The 18,772-nt window shown below is 36.6% G+C and overlaps 1 long non-coding RNA gene across 2 annotated transcripts; it reads left to right on the top strand.

Annotated features, from left to right (window-relative positions):
- Positions 1-1,734: 1,734 nt before the first annotated feature.
- Positions 1,735-17,618, top strand: LOC103966581. 2 transcript variants are annotated; one of them, XR_007256167.1, is made up of 4 exons: positions 1,735-1,987; positions 2,082-2,153; positions 2,473-2,545; positions 17,385-17,618. It is a non-coding gene; the product is annotated as an uncharacterized LOC103966581 (long non-coding RNA). The 2 variants fall into 2 exon arrangements; XR_007256166.1 differs by lacking the exon at positions 17,385-17,618 and adding an exon at positions 6,597-7,226.
- Positions 17,619-18,772: the final 1,154 nt, after the last annotated feature.

Below are 18,772 nucleotides of genomic sequence, written 5' to 3'. Positions count from 1 at the left end.
ACACATCCAACGAAGCATTCTTATCTCCACTACACCCATTTTATGTACGTGTTGATGCTTCACCGTCCAACATTCTATGTCATAAAGCATTGCTAGCTTTATTGCCGTCCTATAAAATTTTTCCTTAAACTTCAGTGGCATGCGACGGTCACACAATACGCTGGATGCACTTTTCTACTTCATCCATCCCGCCGCTTGTATTCTATGGTTGATGTCTCTATCCAGGTCTCTATTCTTTTGCACGATAGATCCTAGGTAGCGAAAGCTGTTGCTATTTGATACTTCATGATCTCCAATCCTCACCCCTAACTCATTTGAGCCTCTATTTACACTGAACTTGCACTCCAAATCTTATGTGGTATGACGTGAAATAACATTTCTTCCCCTTGCTGTCAAATTTGACAGCAGTTTCAAATATTTTTTTAATTCATTATTAAATGATTTTTAATTAAATTTTTATCAAATCTCCAACTTTCCTGTCTCACTGGAACCTGAAATCTCACTCGCCGCTCAGCCTTCCTTCTTCCCTTTCCTGGGAACCAAACCCAGAAACAAACCTCACGATCTCAACCTCAAACCCAAATGTAAAGATTGATGATTTGGCGTTTAAACCTAAACGTAAATCTGAAGTGAGGTTGATTTTTGTCATTTATAAGAGCATCGCCGCTTGTCCTCCTCCATTTCGCACCGTAGCTCAGACAAGAGCTCTCGAATATTCGTTGCAATCCCGAAAAAGAAAGTCCATGGAGTCCAGCACCACACCTGCAAACGGAGTTGCAGGCCTAAGGTAAAATCCGCTCCTCCCTTCTTCCCCTTCCCCTCTCTTTCATTTCCACAGTATCTTGGAATCCGCCGATTTTAAAATGAAACGAGAAAGAAGACTAGGACGAGCACCGCTCTGTCTAGCGGAAGTTGCATCAATCTTGCGAATCCAGATCCATTAAAATATAAATATCAATTTTTCCCTACAGCAATCCTTTTTGTTTACTTTTTCTTTTAAATTTATCATCAACGAAACGAGAAAAAAAAAAAAAAAAAAGAGATTGAGAGAATGATGGAGAAGAGAAGTAGGTGGATATACAAAGTTTCAGAGAAGAGTGAGAGAAGATGATCAGGAATAGTCCAGAAAGAAGGGCTGGGCTTCGTTTTAAGTTTAAAAAATAAAAATAAAATGAAAAGAAAATAGTATAATAAAATAATAATTTAATTTGATATATGAACAAAACTTAAAAAAAATGCATTTAAAACCAATTTTATCATTTATCAAGCCATAAATAAACTTTTAATAAATATTTAAGCCCAAAAACTGAATGTTAAATGGACAAAAATTGTAATGCAACCCAATATATTGCCGAAACGGCACTCCAACTACACAAATATCAACAAAAAATGTTTACATAAAATTTCAAAACCTTATGTCTCATAATCCGTTTCTAATTTTTATCGTAAAATAGTTCTTTTGACTATGAAACGATCAAAATACTCCTAAAAAAAAGTAAATTTTATCTTTCGTGGGACCTTCAGGCTCAAGACACTGGTTGATAATATTTTATTTTATTTAAATAATCAGATTTAAATTCATTAGTTTGGAATCTTTGGATGATAAAGTTAAAAAGGGCAATTTGGTAAATCCGAGTTGAACTTTCTACAAGCCAAATTGCTTCGTTTCTTTCTTCTTCTCTTCGTGCTAGCAGCAGCAAAGCTGCTGTTCTTGTTTTTCCTCTCCTTTGCCCTCCTAACCTCCAACCACCATATCTTTTTCATTTGGACACCGATTTCGACTAATCTTATATAAAAATTCATGCCGTCGTCGCGCCCAACATTTTTGTCACCTTTGAATCTCTGAACAACCACTGCACCAGGCAGATTGAAGGCGAAGAAATAAGTCACCTTCGCTGGAAAGTTCGAATTTCCGGCCAAACTGACGGGAAATGGGTCTCGGCCCAACAGATAAAGTTGATCCTCTCCTCACGGGCTTTCTACCTATGTAAGTGGGTTATTTTGATTTCAACTTTTGGGTTCTGAAGAATTTTCGAAATTCAAGGTTTTAATTCTAATTGTGGTTGTTTGTTGAAGTTTAGACTCGATTTGTTGACTGGACGAGGAATCGAAGCTCAGCTGCAAGTTAGGACATGAATACGGACGAATTTTGGGTAAAATACGAAAAACCCTAGTCCCTTTTATTTTGGGTTTAACAACTAGGTTTAATAAATGGTGTACTTTGCTGTATTGTTGGGAAATGAAGTAATTCTTAGAAGTTGCGGTCTAGTATGGAAGTGGGTAGGTTATGTGTTGAAATATTCTCGACATTACTAAGGTTTTCGTGTGGTTTTGATGATGGGGTCTGTATGCTAGAAATTGTGAGCGGAGAATTACATAAATTTGAGATTAGAGGACCGAGTCATTAGAATCTGTCCAAATTAAATTACCTTTTTATCTTGAATACTTTCTGAGTGAAAATGGCTTGTGTAGGTGCAAGGTCCTTCAGACAGTCTAGACACTTAAGAGAGCATCCTCCTCACGACGAGGACAGAGCGGAGTTCCTGTGAGTGGACTTTGTTTTCATAAAATGGTTTCCTTATATTTCTATATAAGCACAAACGATTTCGAATGGTTTTGACTATAATTATGATCATGCCTATATCTGGTTTTCTTATATATCTATGTATAATTGCAAATGATTTCGAATGGTTTTGACTACACTTGTGATCAAGTCTATACGTGGTTTACTGTTGATTATGGTTGATACTGGATACTTCATACTTGAGAATTATGGTTTTATTTTGGATATGCAAACTATTGTGGGAATTTGGTTTTATGAGATGATGGATTCACTAATAGGCATGATCATGCATAATCCACCTTGTTGGATTTATGATCTTATACACCACTTGGTATACGTGTACTTATGTTATAGTATCTTTCTCCTACGGCCATAGAATACATTATTGTCATGACATTCATTATGTGTTAAAGTCCCATAGTTGAGTCAAAGGCCCAACTCCATTCATATTTGGGTTAGAGTCATCAAGGTGGGTTAGAGTCCCAACTTATTCACATTTTGGGTTAGAGTGCCAACTTATTCATATTATGGGTAAAAGTCCCAACTCGTTTCTTATTATGGGTTCAATTCTCTACATTTCCAGTTAGAGTCCCAACTTATTCATATTATCGGTTAAAGTCCCAACTCGTTTCTTATTATGGATTCAATTGTCTACATTTCCAGTTAGAGTCCCGGCAAGGTACATATCATTTTGGTTTGAGTTCCAACTTAGGCATGTGATTTGCATTACCATTGGTGTAAGTGTTGCTTTGGATTATTATGATTATGATGTTGCTTTATGATGATGATGATTTACGAATTTGGAACTACAAGATATGGTATTTAAGATACATGATGATTTCTACAGATTTTGTAGTATTTATCTATGTGTGTATATATGTAATATTATTTCTCATATACACGGAGTTTCAACAAGGGTTTTATGTTAAAAAAGGGAAATATTTTAGAAAACTTCCATTTTGTCTACAAACACTTTTCTTGTTTATCGCCTCCTTTGGGACCTAGTGGCGAAGATCTGGTGGATGTCATGGACTAGTTGATAGCTCTGACACACTTCCAAAATGTAAGGAGCCTTACCCTTGTCATAGAATTTTTGTAATAAATCCATCTGTGCATGGATGAAGCATCTAGAATTTCTTTTGAATACTTTAACTTCAGCATGCACATTAGTACTTATGCTCTGAACTATGAACATGCTTGAAGTGGAGGGCCTGAGACCCATTAGTTGTGGCCTTTTAGGGATGTTTTGTTGTGAAATATTTGTGAACTATTTTGTATGCAGGTTGGTTTTAATCATATTTTAAGGCAAACTACATCAAAATTTTGAAAGGCCCTACTTGAATTTTTAATTCTTATACTTTATGCATGTTTTGGCTTGCATCACCTTATAGGTGTCCGCCAACACGACTTGATTCAGATGGATATCCGGGTCGGGACGTGTCTGAGAGCATAGCTTTAGGAATCCTGAAATCATGCACCTTATAGTGTCGTATGGGCAAAATAATCTTATGTTTTATTGCCAGAGCAATGCCATCTCGACGTTAAACAGTCACTCCACCATATAGTTTTCCTGGCTTAGATCAGTTAGGGATGCTACTACACAGGGCTTTCAGAGTCTTAGGATGGTGGTCGTACCTTCCCTGAGATAGCATGTAGGATGGGAGCACTGACCCTTGATGGGGCAAGTGATGGAGATCAGCAGAGAATTGGTTGGAGGAAATGGTGCACCTCTTGCGAACCATGAATAACTGCCTTGAGAAGTATTGGGTTTCCACAACCACATTTTTCCTCATCGAGAGTGCAAGATCTCGGTGGAATGTTGAAATGCGTATGCTTCCTTGAAACACTATGGTTTCAAAACTAATTTCAAAGTCAGGTTCTTTTCTCCGGAGTTCAATAACCACAAAAAAAAAAAAAAAAAGAGAATTTTTGGATCTCCAACAAGGAAATATGAGTGTCGGAGTATGAGAGGAAGTACAGTGAACTCCCAAGTATTGCCTTGCCATAGAAAAAGACCAAGATGAGTAGCTTACTCATTTCATATTGAACTTAATGAGTACATCAGAATGGCTATCACATCCAATCCTTGTTGGACTTACAATGAGGAATTTCAGGTAGCCTTGAGAATAGAAGCTTTTGCTAATCTTGGTGTTGGTAGTAGTAGCTACAATTGATCTGGGTCCAGACAACGAGGCAGATTTTCAGTGGGAGGTTTGAGAGATCGTTGACCATTCAAGAAGAGTGGACAGAGCTCTACTTCTTCTAGTGGCAGTTCTAGCACTAATACTCCACAATCTAGAGGGAGGTTGTCTGGTAGTTCTCATTTCTCTAATTGCAGTCTGGTGGTACTGCTAGTAGTGCGAGTTGTCTGTATTGTCGACGATCTAGACAACACCAAGATGGTGATTGTAGACGGGGCATTTCTCAATGTCACATGTGTGGTTAGATAAATAATTGGCGGCGAGAATATCCCTTAATGAAACATGAAAAGAGTATAGGCTTTGTACAAGTTCAGCGAGTAGACTACAATGCGGGTACGCAACAACATAAGTATCGACATAATCAAAGTATTGGAGTAGCATCTAGTAGCAGGGCCTAGTATAGTTAGGTGTGGCAGTCAACCCCAGAGGAGTCGAGGGGGTCGCACAGGTGGACAGGCAGGTTGGAGATTGTACAACCTAATCCAACAGGATGCGCAGACCAACCAATGTCATTGTGGGTACGTTAAATGCTTTTAGATACTTAGCTAGAGTTTTAATTGATCCTGGTGTCACGCATTCGGTTATTTCGCTGATGTTTGCCCGAAAAGTTAATCCATAAGCAACAACTCTTGGATTTGAATTCCCATTCAAGGGTTGTCCAGTTTTCATCAGTGATGAGCTGGTGGAGGCTGTTTTCATTCATTTGATTATTCTTGACATTGACCTTAGTCTAGAAATGGGTTGGTTATCTAAAAAGTATTCCTTGGTGGACTGTTACACTTAAGTCACTCTTAGGACACTTGGGAGGTCATACATAATTTTTTAGGGCGAGAGAAGAATTCTTCAGAACAGTCTAATTTCAGCACTGAGAGCCAATAAGCTTTTGGGAAAGGGTTGTGAGGGACATTTGACTTGTGGAGTGATGAAGGAAAATTCTCCTGTTAGAGTTGAGGATGTTCCTATTGTCAACTAACCCCGATGTATTTCTTGAGGATGTACTTTGGTTATTGCGAGAGAGAAGTTGAGTTCACTGTTGACTTGGTTCCAAGCACTGATCCCATGTCTTTAGCACCATATTGAATGACTCTAGCTGTGTAGAGAGAGTTGAAAACTCAACTTCAGGACTTGATAGGTAAGGGGTTTATTCAACCTAGCACTTCACCTTAGGGTGCTCTTTTTCTCTTTGTAAAGAAGGGTGAGAGTATGAGTTTGTGTATTGATTGGAGACAACTCTATAGGTGATAGTGAAAAGTCACTATCCCGTGCCTTGTATTGATGATTTGTTTGATCAACTTAAGAGTGCACATGTATTCTCTAAAATAGATTTAATATCAGGATATCATCAGTTACTTATTAGGAGAAAGGATGTTCCCAAGACAACATTCAGGACTTGTTATGGATCTAATGAACATGGCATTTAGACCATAGTTGGATCGCTTCGTAATTGTTCATTGAGAAGGGAACAATTATATGCTAAATTCAATAAGTACCAGTTTTGGTTGAGTCATATTAGTTTTCTTGGCCATGTGATTCTAGCTGAGGGAATTTATGATGATCCTTAGAAGGTATCTGCAATTGTAGCTTGGGAGCAACCTAAAAATGTGATTGAAGTTAGAAGTTTTCTTGGTCTAGGATACTAATGGCGCTTTGTGAAGATTTCTTTGCTATAACTTTGCCATTCACAAAGTTGATCAGGAAAAGAGTAGAGTTCATTTGGGATGTAATTTGTGAGAAGTTTCCAGGAGTTGAAATACCATCTCACACATGCACTTGTGTTGGCACTTCCTAATGAGAGTGATGAATTTAAGATCTATAATGATGCTCTTTTACAGGGTTTGGGTTGTGTGCTGATGCATCATGGGAGAGTCATTGCATGTGCTTCCAAACAACTTAAATCCCATGAAAAGATTTATCCCATTCATGACCTGGAGTTAGCTGCAGTGGTATTTGCTTTGAAGATTTGGAGACATTACCTCTACGAAGAAACATGTCGTATCTTCACAAATCACAAAAGCTTCAAGTATGTCTTCACTCGGAAGGAATTGAATATGAGATAGATGAGGTGGATGGAGCTGATTAGTGATTACAACTGCACCATTGAGTATCATCCTGACAAAGTTGATGTGGTGGTCAACGCTCTTAGTCGGAAATCATATTGGCAATTGACATTTATTCGTGCAATTTATATTCCATTGTTAATAAAGTTGAGGAGCACGTGTGTGATCTTCGTTGTAGATTATCAAGGAGCCTTACTAGCTTATTTTTAGGTTAGACTTGTTCTTACCAATAGAGTTCGAGAAGCTCAAGATTAGGATCCCCAGTGTGTGCAACTAAAGGGGGAAGTCCTCAGTGGAATGAGAACATATCTCATTGTCAGCAAAGATGGGACTTTGATGATGGGTAGCAGACTTTTTGTACCAAAGGAGAATGGTGAATTAAAGAAGAGATCCTAATTCAGCTTATGTTATGCACGCAGACAGTAGAAAAATGTACCACACTATTAAGCCTTACAACTACTAGTCAGAGACGAAGATGGATATAGTCGAGCATGTGAATCAATGCTTGATTTGTTAACAAGTAAAAGTAGAAAGGCAAAAACCCTTGAGATTATCATAGACTCCTAATTCGATCTTGGAAATGAGATGATAACACCATGGATTTGGTAAATGGGCTACCTACCACTTCCTTGAAATGTGATGAGATTTGCATAATTGTTGATCGACTTCCTAAGTTAGTTAGATCACTTTTTGGCTGTTGAAAGAACTACAAGTTGAGTAAGCTAGTAGATATATTTATAGACCAGATTATTAGATTCCATGGTCTACCTGTCTCCATTTTTCAGAAAGAGACCCAAGATTCACTTTTGGGTATGGAAAGCATTTCAGGTTGTTATGGGTACAAAGTTACTGTACCCTATGACCCTTCACCCACAGACATATGGTCAATCAGAAAGGACGATCCAAACCTTGGTAGATATGCTGAGAGGATTTGTTCTTCAGTTAAAAGATAATTGGGATAAACACTTGTCATGGATAGAATTCCTATAACAGCAGTTATCATTCCAGCATTGATATGACACCCTGTGAGGCATTGTATAGGAAAACGTGCTGAACTCTTCCATGTTGGACATGGGTGGGTGAACGAGTACTTGAGGGGCAAGAGTTAGGTGACGAGACTAAACAGGAAATCTAGGTGATTAAACGAAACTTAAAAGTTGCCCAAGACAGGTAGAAAAGCCCAGTAGACAGGCATTTTAAGGACCGTGAGTATGATGTTGGTGTATTTGTGTTCTTGAAATTGTCACCCTGGAAGGGTGGTGTTAGATGTGGCAAACAGGGTAAGCTAAGCTCCTAATATATTGGTCCTTATGAGATTGTTGAGTGCGTAGGCCCCACAAACGTTATCTTGGGTGCACGATGTATTCCATGTATGAGGTTTAGGCTACTTGGGAGATTGAGGAGCATATGCATGGTCAATATCCCACTCATTTAGTAGTCTGTTCTAGAAATTTGCATGGTTCTAAAAGACGCTAGACGCTAGTCGGGCGACGACCTAGCGCCTAGCGCCTAGGCGGGGCCTAGACGGACTAGGTGGATTTGCATTTTTTAAATAAATTTGTTATGTAATATATAAATAAGTGCATGTTTACACTTAAAAAACCATGCTTGTATATAAAATGCAAAACATACAAAAATAAATATTTATCATAAACTTTTAGGGTTATTGTTGAGACCTTTAAATTTAAGTTATTACTAATTGTCGGGCCTTATTCTTTAAAAAAGATGTTGGGCCTGATATAATTGTCAAAAACTTTTATAATAAAAAAATCCCTACCAACCTTAGCAAAACATTAGCCGCACCCTCATTTTTCTCTCAAATCTTATATGCACTCTCTTCTATCCCTTTCTCTTCAGCAGATAAACCCTTTCACCTCCATCCCTATTTGCACGATCTCTCTCCCTCTCTCGCTCTCTCTCCCTCCCTTCCTTGTCAGATTTCTCGATGAATATGTGATTACTTGGTGTGACTGGATGTGGAAGGCGACGGGGAGAATCACCTAGCACCACCGCCTAGGCCGCCTAGGAGTGTCCAGGCGGGCACCTAACAACTCTCCGATTTTGTCAACCGTTTGGCACCCAATCGGGTCGGCACCTCACCGCCCAGCGCCTAGGTCGATTTTCAGAACACTGGAAATTTAGGGTCAAAAATTTCTTAAGAGTTCTAGATTGTTACAGTCCGTCCTCGACTTTTCTTCTAAATTTTTTTTTTCTTATTGCAAAATGATCAAAATGCCCCTAAAAGAGTAAATTTCGTATTTGTGGGACCTTCAAGCTCCAAACACTTGGTAGCTAATATTGTATTTTATTTAAATAGTACTCCTTGTTAAGAACATGTGAGCAGATATATTTGGATTCAGGGTTCGAACAATAAAGTTACGAATTTTTCAAATTAAAGGGCAATTTGGTGAGTTAGAGGTGAACTTTCTAGAAGTCAAATCGACTCTGTTCTTCTTCCCTTCGTGCGGAAGCTACTATTCTTGTTTTTCCTCTGCTTTGCCCTCCTAACCTCAGATCATCATATCTTTCATTCGAACACTGATTCCGACTAATCTTATATCAAAATTCAAGCCCTCGTCGAGCGCAACACATGTCACCTCTGTATCTCTGAATAACCACTAGACCAGGCAGATCGAAGGTGGGGAAAGAAGCCACCTTCGTTGGAAAAGTGGATTTTCCGGCCAAACCTGCGAAAATGGGTCTCGGCGAGGAAAGACATCACCTTTGCTAGAAAATTCGATTCGATTATTATGATTATGGTGTTGCTTTATGATGATGGTGATTTACGAATTTGGATACATGATTTTTGGGATTTGAGATACATGATGATTACTATGGATTTTGTAGTATTTATCTATCTATGCATGTATAGATATGGTATTATTTCTCATAAATACGGATTTTCAACAAGAGGTTATTATGTTAAAAGAGGGAAATGATTTAGAAAACTTTCTTTTTGTCCACTCAACTCTTTTCTTGTTTTGCGTCTCCTTTCGGGACCTAAAGGCAGAGATCTGGTGGATGTCAAAGACTGGCAAACAGCTTTGACACACTTCTACCCTTGTCGTAGAATTTTTGTAACAAATCCATCTGCGTATCTATAAAACATCTAGAAATTTCTTATGAATACTTTAACTGTCGCATGCACATTAGTACTCACGCTCCGAACTAACATGCTTGTAATAGAGGGTCTTAGCCTTTTGGGGATGTTCTGTTGTCAAGTATTTCTGAACTACTATGTATACAGGTTGGGTTTAATCATATTTTAAAGCAAACTATACCAAAATTTTTACCTATTTTGCAGCGAGGCGAATGTGAAAATGAACGATGATTTATTCTGAATTTGCAAAATCGATTTTTAATCGTGAGTGTTAATGCCCGATTTTTGTCAAAATGTAAATTTTTAATTTTTGTGAAATATTTTCCGTGAGAATTAAAGAAAACCTTATAAGGCATTTGGAATGATTATTGAGTAACAAATGTATATTTACTAGAATATTTAAGATGCAAACTAAAGCAATAAGTGAAAATATATTAGTGAGGCTCAAAACATTGTTTAAATAGGGTTTCACCCTCAAGAATATCAATGAAAAGTCTTGTTTAATTTTCAAAACTTCAGGGTGAGGCGAATGTGAAAATAGATAGTCTAAACGATGATTTATGTACGAATTTGTAAAGCTGACTAAAAACTATGAGTGGGAATCCACCTTTTTGTGTTAAAAATTCTTGAGCATTAATAAAAACATTATAAGACATTAGAAATTGGTTTTATGATTTATTGAGTAACAAATGTATATTTAGCAGAATATTTAAGACGAAAATAAAGAAAATATGTGAAAAATATAGTAGTGAGGCTCAAAACATTGTTAAAATGAGATTCCACCCTCAAGAATATCAACAGAAGATCTTACTTTAGTTTTTGAAACTTCACGGTGAGGCGAATGTGAAAATAAATAGTCTGAACAATGATTTATATACAAATTTGTAAAATCGACTTAAAATCTTGAGTGTTAACCCACGTTTTTTGTGAAAAATGCAAATTTTGTATTTTTTCCAAATATTTTGCGTGAGCATTAATGAAAACTTTATAACGCATTTGGAAGCGGTTTTATGATTGATTAAATAACAAATGTATATTTAGTACAATATTTAAGCCGAAAACTAAAAAAATAAGTGAAAATATGCTAGTGAGACCCAAAACATGTTTAAATCAAGGTTCTAAAAAACGCTAGGCGTTAGTTGGGCGGGCGCCTAGGCGGATTTAGATAAACTTCTTATATATTTTATGAATTAATTAAATTTAGTATATCAAATGTAAATAATTATAGGCTAATATGTTATTTCTTATAGAAGAACATACATATGTGAATATTTTATGTACATATATGATATGCTTGCCTGGAAAAAAAAAAAATTTCTATATAATTTATAATTTATATAAGATTTACACACACACACACACAATATATATATATATATATATATATATATATAACAAACATTTTAAAATATAAAAAGCCCACTATGTGGTGGTTTTTATTATTAAAACCATCAACCTGTCCACCACACCTCTGCTCTTTCCCATCACCTATCCACCTTAGGTGGTTTTCATTATTAAAACCTTTAGGGGGCGTTTGTTGCGCCGGACTATCTCGGACTGGATTAGCTTCAAGGATTAAGATGGACTGGCTTAGACTAGACTAAGCTGGACTAACTTAGTGAAGCGTTTGGTGCAGTATTGGACTAAGAAGCTGGATAATAACAAATTATAATATTATATTATTTAATATATAAATTATTAATATTTTATTATGATCTTATCTTTTTCTTCATTTTTTCCTACCATTTCCTCGTTAAATTGGATGAAGTTAGCACCGTCAAAAAATTCATCACCATCCCTGGACCGAGATCTTAGCTTTGAATGCTCGAATCTGTCATGGATTTGAAGAAGCCCAAACAGGCCGAGACTTCCAGGCCATTTTCCAGCCACATTCGACCACATTTTGGCCTCGATTCAGGTAAAATCGTAATTTTGTCACTCCCAGCTTCAATTTGGTATATTTTGTATGAAAGTTGGTTGTGAAATGGATCTGAAAGAGAGTTGGAAAGTTAATGATTGATCTAGGTGACCGGAGATGACGAGGAGTCTGTTGAGAGTGGTCGTTGAGCATGACAAGGACGAGAAAGAGAGGATAGTCTTAGCTAGTCCCATGATTATTGGGGGTCTCGCTAAGACCTCTTAGTGAAGGGTTTTGTCCATGCTAGTCCCCCTTAGTCTCATTAATATTAGTCCCAGCATGGAACAAACATAGTATTGGACTAATAGCTAGTCCAGTCCAGTCCAGTCCAACTTAGTGAGGGCAAACAAACGCCCCCTTAGAGTCCATGGTTTTCGTAATTAAAACCATTAGTTTTGACCTTGGATTTGAGATCCCAGTGCGCACCACTCCATTTGAGATCTCTCTCTCTCTCTCTCTTCGCATTCTCCCCTCTCATCTTCACATATGACTACAGAAATTCGCCAGCAACATTTTTTCTTCCTTCATCTTCAGTTCACAGAGACGCATTGGAAATCGGGGTGCTTTTAATTTGGGGTGTCCCATTTCCTCTTCCTCTACTTCTTCAATTGCTCCGCCCAATTCTCTTCTCCGCCTAATTCCCCAACTTCTTGCCCTGCAACATTTCCCAAAACCTAGTATAGTGCAGCAAAGGTCCTCGAAAACGTTGTCGGCTTCGGTGAAGAAATCCGAAGAGTCCAGGTCAAATTTTTCGTTTTTTTTTCCAGTAATTGCACTTTTATTCCTTCTATTGGTCTCTGACTCTCTTTCTCTCGCTCTCTCTTTCTTTTAGATTTTAGGTTGTGGCCCTCCTCTTCTACGCTATGTAGTGAAACAGCGACATATAATTTTTTGACAGAACCGCCTAGTTCGCCGTCGAGACTGCCCAGTCGGCTGCTTAGACAGTGCCTAATATCCTTGCCGATTTATTGAATGTTTTTGGAAAAATCGTGACTGCGGTCCGACGCCCAGCGCCTAGGCGGCCGCCTTGACTGTGTTTTAGAACACTGGTTTAAATGGGGTTTCAACCTCAAGGATACCTACGGAAGATCTTACCTTAATTTTCAAAACTTCACGGTTAGGCGAAGGTAAAAATAAATAAATTAAATGATGATTTATGTATGAATTTGCGAAAACGGCTAGAAATCGTGAGTGTGTTAACACACATTTTTAGTGATTTTTTTAAAATTTTCTTTGAGCATTAAGAAAAACTTTATAAGGCATTTGGAAGTGGTTTTATGATTTATTGAGCAACAAATATATTTTAATAAAATATTTAAGCCGAAAGCAAAAAAAAAAAAGTGAAAACTATACTGGAGTTGCCAAAAACATTGTTTAAATGAGGTTATACCCTAAAGAATATAACCGGAAAGTATTACTTGAATTTTCAAAACTTCATGTTGAGGTGAGGTGGAAAATAAATAGATTAAACAATGATTTATGTACGAATTTGCAAAATCGACTAAAAATCGTGAGTGTTAACCCACGTTTTTTTGGTCAAAAATGCAAATTTTTTATCTTTGTGAAATATTTTTTGTGAGCATTAGCATTAGGGTAAACATTGTAAGGTATTTGGAAGCAGTTTTACGATTTATGGAGCAAAAAAAAAAAAAAAAAAAAAAAAAAATTAGTAGAATATTTAAGTTGAAAATTAAAACAAAATAAGTGAAAAATATACTACTGAGACCCAAAACATTGTTTAAATATGGTTCCACCCTCAAGAATATCAACGGAAAGTCTTTCCTTAATTATCTAAACTTACAGGAGGCGAATGTGAAAATAAATACATTGAACGATGATTCATATACGAATTTGCAAGATCGACTACAAACTGTGAGTGTTAACCCACATTTTTTTGTGAAAAATGCGAATTTTTTATTATGAGGAAATATTTTTTGTGAGCATTCAGGAAAACTTTCAAAGGCATTTGGAAGCGATTTTATGATTTATTTAGCGACAAATGTATATTTAGTACAATATTTAAGCCGGAAAAAAAAAGTAAAAAATATACTAGAGATGCCCAAAACATTGTTTAAATGGGGATCCACCCTCAAGAATATCAACGGAAAGTTTAACCTAAATTTTCAAGACTTCGCAGGGAGGTGAAAGTGAAAATAAATAGTCTGAACGATGATTTATAGACGAATTTGCAAAACCAACTAAAATTCATGTGTAACACACGTTTTCTGTCAAAATAGCAAATTTTTATTTTTGTGAAATATTTTCCTTAAGCATTAAGGACAACTTTATAAGAAATTTAGAATCAGTTTTACAGTTTATTGAGCAAAAATGTATATTTAGTTTAATATTTAAGCCGAAAACTATAAAACTAAGTTAATAATATAGTAGTGAGGACCAAAACATTGTCAAATGGGGTTCTACCCTCAAGAATATCAATTGAAAGTCTAACCTTGATTTTCAAAACTTCACGGTGAGGCAAGTGTGAAGAGAAATAGATTGAACGATGATTTATGTATGAATTTGCAAAACTAACTAAAAACCGCAGTGTACGTTTTTTTTGTAAAAAATTCAAATTTTTTATGTTCGCAAAATATTTTCCTTGAGCATTAAGAACAGCTTTATAAGGCATTTAGAAGTGGTTTTACGATTTATTAAGAAATAAATGTATGTTTAGGATAATATTTAAACTGAAAACTAAGAAAATGGAAAATCTAGTAGTGAGGTCGAAAACATTGTTAAAATGGATACCACCCTCAAGAATATTAACATAAGGTCTTACCTTAATTTTCAAAACTTCACGGTGAGGCGAAGTTGAAATGAAATAGATTGGACGCTAATTTATGCATGAATTTTCAAAACGACTAAAAACTGTGAGTATTAACCCATGTTTCTTGTTAAAAATTCAAATTTTTTATTTTTGTGAAATATTTTGCTTGAGCATAAAGGACATCATAATAAGGCATTAAGAAGTGGTTTTACAGTTTATTGAGCAATAAATGTATGTTTAGTATAATATTTAAGGCGAAAACAAAGAAAATAGGTGAAAGATATAGTAGTGAGGCCCAAAACATTGTAAAAATAGGGTTTCACCCTCTAAAAAATCAATGGGAAGTCTAACCTTAATTATTAACACTTCACGGTGAGGCGAAGGTGAAAAGAATTAGATTGAACGATCATTTATGTACAAATTTGCAAAATCGACTAAAAATCGTGAGTGTTAGTGAACCCATGTTTTTTTTTTTATAAAAAATGCAAATTTTTTTACTTTCGCAAAATGTTGTCCGTGACTATTAAATAAAACTTTTAAAGCCATTTGGAAGTGGTTTTAAGATTTATTAAGCAACAAATGTATATTTAGTAGAATATTTGAGCCGAAAACTAAAAAAATAAGTGAAAAATATAGTAGTGTGCCCCAAAACATTGTCATATGGGTTTCTGCCCTAAAAAATATTAACGGAAAGTCTTACCTTAGTTTTCAAAACTTCACTGTGAGGCGAAGGTGAAAATAAATAGATTGAACGATAATTTATATACAAATTTGCAAAACCGACTAAAAACCATGTGTTAACCCACATGTTTTTTTTTTTTTGTTAAAAATTCAAATTTTATATTTTCGTGAAATATGTTCCTTGAGCAATAAGGAAAACTTTATGAGGCATTTAGAAGTTGTGATATCCCGTCCCGAAACTATCGAAACGTACATGTGAAATGACCCTTTTACCCTTAGTTTGTTACGTTATGTTTTTGGTTGTTTTGTATGTGTGTTGGCATGATCTGGGCCACACACTCACACCCTTACTCTCCCTATTCCTCTGTCTTTTTCCCTGTCTCTCTCTCTCTCCTGAGCTCCCTTTCTTCTTCCTCTTCCTTTGAACTGGTACGGACACACACACAACTACACTAATTCACCCCAGATCGAAGAAACTAAGGGCACAGTCGAGATCGTGAGGTCGAGGGGAGCACGATCATACCATTTTCAGGTATGAAATCCGTTGTTTTCACGTCGATTCGACAATGGAAATTTGTGTACTGTTCATGCAAACATTGACCTAGCTTGTTTTTGGGATTTTGAAGTTCATAGATGTCTTAGTGAGGTTCCCAGGAGCCTCGGAGTGTTTCGTTGGACGGAATTGGACATCGGAATCACCTGGTTCGAGTTTGACCGGTTTTGGAGGTTGGTGACAGGTGAGTTTTCATGGGTTTTAGCTTTAAAAACTTGTATGGATGTGTTCTACTAGTTTAGGGCTTCATTTTGGTGCAAAAATCATGAAAAATGGTGGAAAAACGAACGAGAAAACGCAATTTCAGGTTTCCCAGTTTCCGGCGCCGGCGACGGCACCGAAGATTGAACGGAGAAGGCGACGGAATATTCCGTCAATTCTGATGGAATATTCCTGACGCCGTTAACGGAATCTGTCAATTTTGACGGAATATTCCTGATGGCGTCAGTTGACGCCATCAGCGTGCCAGGCATGTGCCTGCGCGTGGGGGCGCGTGCGGCGGTGAAAATTTTTTCTAAAAATTCTGGTGTGTTCCTGAGGTTGTGTAGAGCACGTTGGTATATTCAATTGTCCATTTTGAGCAATGTATGAGAAGTTATTTTGAAAGGAAGGTTTTGTGCTTTAAAATTAACGTTTTTATAGTATTTTCGCATATAGGTGACACGTATCCCGAGGACGAGCGTGCTCACGCGAGGCTGGGGGGCTATGACCCTTCCACATACCAGTGAGTGGGCTTTTGTTTTCCGTATATACCTATATACATATAATTCCCAGAAATTTATATAAGTGCTTATTCGTTATATGCCATTCCTTTTATATTATTGGTGGTTATGCATGATTAGTCGCATATACGTTTAATTATACATTCAATTATATGTATATATATGTACATGATGGTGCTGTGGAGGTACAGGTAAGTGCCAGGTAAGCGTTACTTAACAATTGCATTAAATAGTGGTTAGAGACGATTAGAGAGCTCATAACCTGCACCCCCGGTGTTAGTGCTCCCGCCCAGAGTAGGGCACAGTCCTTCACGTGATGTTCACCTCCCGCACCACACGCTCAGCTTGGATCCAAGTTAGGTGCACAGTCCTGTTGTACATACCACTTTAGGTGGTTCCGACTTGTAGGTGACCCGCGATTATTCGCACAGCCTTCACGTGATCGTAGCACTAGAGCGTACATATATGTTACACCCAGGCCTGTCGTACAGACCACTTTAGGTGGTTCCGACTCGTGGGCAGGTTTAGTTATTGAGATTGAGATCTGAGCTCTAGATGCAGCCGTACAGGTCACGTTAGGTGACTCCGGCTGCCAGATTATATGTTATTGATGTGATTTATACCTGAGCACTTGCATTTCAGGCTGAGGTTCCGATATGGCATATATTCGAGCATGATTGGCATATTTATACCTACGTACATATGTTTATTTTCTGGGAAGTATACAGGTTTTACGGCGAGGGGTTAGAATATTGTTTTTTGAAATGGTTTTTGAAAACCTTTATTTTTGCCCACTCACGCTTTTGTTTTGCGCCCCTCCAGGTTTTAGCTAGCTAGCAAGGTTAGTGGTTTCCAGAGGGCTTCCCGGCGCTTCTGACAGACACGCACCAATGTAGGGTCACTTCGGGTTCACTGTTGTCGTATTATTTTAATTTGGACTGCTGTAGACTTAATGCTCTGAACTTAGCGGTTCACTCGCACTAGCACTCTTTACTTTGACCTTATGTACGCTAGTTTTAATTGTTCGTACTTTTATATTATTACCTTGTTAGCTTCCGCACTGTGCACATGGCTACGTCACTTCCACGTGACGGCCAGCACGCCCTGATTTCGGTTGGGGTGTGTCAGAAGTGGTTTTACGATTTATTGAGCAATAAATGTATGTTTAGTATAATATTAAAGCCGAAAACTAAGAAAATCAGTGAAAAAATATAGTACCAAGGCCCAAAACATTGTCATATGAGGTCCTACCATCAAGTATAACAAAGAAAAGTCTTTATCTTAAATTTCAAAACTTCACCATGATATGAAGGTGAAAAGAAATAGATTGAACGATGATTTATGTACGGAATTGTAAAACCAACTGAAAAACAGAAGTGTTAACCCTTTTTTTTTGGTTAAAAATTCAAATTTTTTATTTTCACGAAATATTTTCCTTGAGCATTAAGGACAACTTTATAAGGCATTTAGAAGTGGTTTTATGGTTTATTGAGAAATAAATGTATGTTTTGTATAATATCTAAGCTGAAAACTAAGAAAATAAGTGAAAAAAAATATAGTAACGAGGCCCAAAACATTGTCAAAGAAGATTCTACCCTCAAGAATATCAATAGAAAGTCTTACCTTAATTTTCAAAACTCACAGTGAGGCGAAGGTGGAAATAAATAGATTGATCTATGATTTATGTACGATTTGCAAAATTGACTAAAAACTGTGAGTGTTAACCTACATTTTTTGTTAAAATTTCAAAATTTTTATTTTCGCGAAATATTTTTCTTCAACATTAAGAAAAACTTTATAGTCATTTAGAAGCGGTTTTACGGTTTATTGAGTAATAAATGTATATTTAGTATAATATTTAAGCTAAAAACTAAGAAAATAAGTAAAAAAATATAGTAGTGATGCCCAAAACATTGTTAAAAACTAAAAATGGGGTCCACCCTCAAGAATATCAACAAAAAGTCATACCTTGATTTTTTTAAATTTCACAGTAAGGTGAAGGTGAAAAGAAATAGATTGAACGAAAATTCATGTACGAACTTGCAAAACGGCTAGAAACCGTGAAAGTTAACCCATTTTTCTTGTTAAAAATTCAAAGTTTTTATTTTCATGAAATATTTTCCTTGAGCTTGGAGGACAACTTTATAAGGCATTTAGAAGCAGTTTTATGGTTTATTCAGCAATAAAAATATGTTTAGTACAATATTTAA

The sequence above is a fragment of a genome, unplaced genomic scaffold, assembly GCF_019419815.1.
Source record: "Pyrus x bretschneideri cultivar Hongxiangsu unplaced genomic scaffold, Pyrus_bretschneideri_v1 Contig13, whole genome shotgun sequence".
In the NCBI taxonomy this organism is placed as follows: Eukaryota; Viridiplantae; Streptophyta; class Magnoliopsida; order Rosales; family Rosaceae; genus Pyrus; species Pyrus x bretschneideri.
Note: the sequence above shows the minus strand (reverse complement) of the source record. Positions and strands in the feature narration are given on the sequence as shown.